The following is a 945-nucleotide window of genomic DNA, read 5'->3' on the forward strand; positions in this document are numbered from 1 at the left end:
ACTGCCGATGGTTATTTGCTTCATCTATTTTGTGTTAGGTTTTTTTTTTTAAAAAAACAAAACAAAACAAAACAAAAAACCTAACAATTAAATTGTGAAGACCTTTTCTGCTCAGCACCAGCAGATCTGTCGTATCTGGGAGAAAATGATGGAAAACATGACCCAAGAGGTTCAGACAAATGACTTGACAGAGGTGGTCAATAAATTGATTCCAGACAGCACTGGGAAGAAGAAGAGCGTGCCAGTCTAATCATCCTCTCCTTGAGGTGTGTGTTAGAAAAATCCAAATGCTGAAGAAGCCCAAGTTTGAATTGGGCGAACTCCTGGAGCTTCCTTGTGAAGGTGGTCAATCTGGAATAGCTACTGGAGAGGAGACAGGTGCTAAAGTTGAATAAGCTCATGGCAGTGAGCCACCAGGTCAAGAATCTGTTTAATATTCAGACTTTTCATAATGACAAATAAGTTACTATATGTAAAAAAAAGTTATGAAAAATAGGAGCTCCTTTTAAGTCCAATTTAAAAGCAGAATAAAAACCTGACCCACGTCTTATGCTTTACGTTTGGATATTTTATTTGAAATGTGTTAGACAGTAAACTTGTAAAGATTTTGGATATTTGATAGTTTGACTCGCTCAGTGTCATCGATTTGGAACCAGCTCGTAGCTGACCTTCCACTGGGGTTTTGAGGCTGTGAATCTCATGGGAGGAGGTTGTCCATCTTTCTTGCTTGGAGCTCCTGGTATTAGCAGTGTACTTCCCTATGGATTATACCACCAGAGCACCATGCAGTAGTTTGCTAACTACAATAAAAATTTTAATAGTATTACCAGAATTTTATTAGTGGTACTACAGCCTACAATATGGATTGAGGCTCAATGTCAAGAAGACAAAGATTCTCACCACTGGACCAATTGGCAGCATCAGGATGGATGGTGAAGAGATTGA

Source organism: Elephantulus edwardii, unplaced genomic scaffold (assembly GCF_000299155.1).
Source record: "Elephantulus edwardii isolate Elephantulus edwardi_28Jun2011 unplaced genomic scaffold, EleEdw1.0 scaffold00493, whole genome shotgun sequence".
Classification (NCBI taxonomy): Eukaryota; Metazoa; Chordata; class Mammalia; order Macroscelidea; family Macroscelididae; genus Elephantulus; species Elephantulus edwardii.